Source organism: Sinocyclocheilus anshuiensis, unplaced genomic scaffold (assembly GCF_001515605.1).
Source record: "Sinocyclocheilus anshuiensis isolate Anshui unplaced genomic scaffold, SAMN03320099.WGS_v1.1 scaffold1081, whole genome shotgun sequence".
NCBI lineage: Eukaryota > Metazoa > Chordata > Actinopteri > Cypriniformes > Cyprinidae > Sinocyclocheilus > Sinocyclocheilus anshuiensis.
In genome coordinates, this window is record NW_015555831.1 from 437,222 (window position 1) to 439,360 (window position 2,139).

The following is a 2,139-nucleotide window of genomic DNA, read 5'->3' on the forward strand; positions in this document are numbered from 1 at the left end:
CGCTGCGTTGAGCAATGCAGTGCTGAAATTTGCGTGTTCACGAATCCTCTCGTTATAACACACGAATTGTAGACATTATGAAAGATTCATTATGCATATATTTATTGTGTTATAACAGAGATTTGTGAGATTGCGATGAACTGAGATGTCTTTTAGAGATTATAAATACAGTGCTCTTTGCTGGCATTCTGCCATGCCAAACCATGCACGCAGCAGCCGCTTGCTTTAGTTAAAAATAACAGTGTTCTGTGAATGTTGATGCTTTAATAACAAATATTTATCGGGAGCGTTGTATGCTGGGATTTCATAAATTTCATGGAGAAAAAAGTAACGTAACTATTAATGTAACTAATTACTAATTACTTTTGAAATAAAGTAATCAGAACAGTAACGTGATTACTTTTAAAAGGAGTAATCAGTAATTTGATTACATTTACAGAGTAACTTGCCCAACACTGCACGTCAGATATGATAATCAAGACCAAACAGATGTTTCGTTTTGGCTTGAGTATCCAAGGGTGCTTTTCATTTCTTACGTGTAAAGGCACAGCCCTCTTCTGTCAAGTGGGCGGGGAACAGCAGCTCATTTGCATTTAAAGATGCATGCACGAAAACAGCATGTTTTTGTTTCTGTTAAAAATGGTAATTTTCAGCATGGAATAATAAATGATATTTGGGTTTTTTGAGCTGAAATGTCACAGATACATTCTAGGGGCACCTGAGACTTATATTACATCTTGTAAAAACTATATTAGCATCCAAATCAACGAGCGATAAAGTTCTGTTTATTAACGAAACACTGTGTAGTTTTGTCATCTGCCGCTTTAAATGCTCAAGCTCGTTAAAAGCAGGATGGATTCTGATTGGCTGTCTCATGTTTTTATCGTTCATCAGCTGATAACATCATTATAAAAGTGATTCCAACTAAATTGTTACTCTGCCATTATCATTATACACCCAGGTTAGACGCCATATTGAATTCAACTTCAATATGGCCTTTAACTAAGCAACAGAGCAGTCCATTAAAGATGCAGTTATGAGGAAGTAGTATGTCCCAAAACTTGCCTACTATTCTGCTACATACTCAAAAGTATGTACTTTTTCTTAACAAAAAAAAGTACATACTTTTAGGTCATAGTATGCGAATTGGGACAAGCAAAAGTCTTTACAATGGCACACATTGTATAAAGGTATTACAATGTGTAATTTTAAGCTTTTGTCTAATGAAAGTTTTTTGTTTTTTCTTAAAGACGTGTGGTCAGCTGAACAGTCGGCATGTTGTTTAACAGCAGTAAAATCCATTGAGCGCACTGTACTTCAGTCCGACAAAGCCTCATTTTTATTCCTGTCAAATGAGTCAGCTGACGAATTCAGTTCAAGCTACCATGTATGACTTTTAAGACCTGGAACCTATTTTTGGCTTGTGACTTCACTGCCATTGGCCTATGACAGCAGAAAGAGATGCTCTGTTTTGAAAGCACATGAAGCTATGCAACAGCATCAACACACATTAGAGATGTTTTATGAGGTCTGACAGCCAGAGTCTCACCTGGATCAGATGATGATCAACACAGGAACATGAACACGGCTCTGGGACTCATCAGTGTTCAGACACTTCAGCTGTCAAGAGGGAATACTGCATGGATGAGGACACATTCACTACAGGTCTTCTGTGATACACTACCATTCAAAAGTTTGGGGTAAGTTATTCATTTATTTTACAAATTAATACTTTTATCCAAAAAGACATTTATAATAGTTACGAAAGATTTCTATTTTAAATAAATGCTGTTTTAACTTTCTATTAATAAAAGAATCCTGAAAAAAAAAAAAATCACAGTTTCCACAAAAATATGAAGCAAAAACTGTTTTCAACTTATTTTTTTAAGAGCAATGTAAGGACAACATAAAAATCTCAGGACTGAAATCTGCATCTAGCATCGGCTTCTGGACATTTAGGACATTAGGACCAACGCAGATTACTGAAATGCACTAGCGCCCCCTACTGACACTCAGTCTGATGGAGCAGAAGATTAAGGGACAGTGACATGGTTGCATTTTTTCTTCTGGAACACACACACACACACACACACACACACACACACACACACACACACACTTTTGAAAATGTTTTTTTTT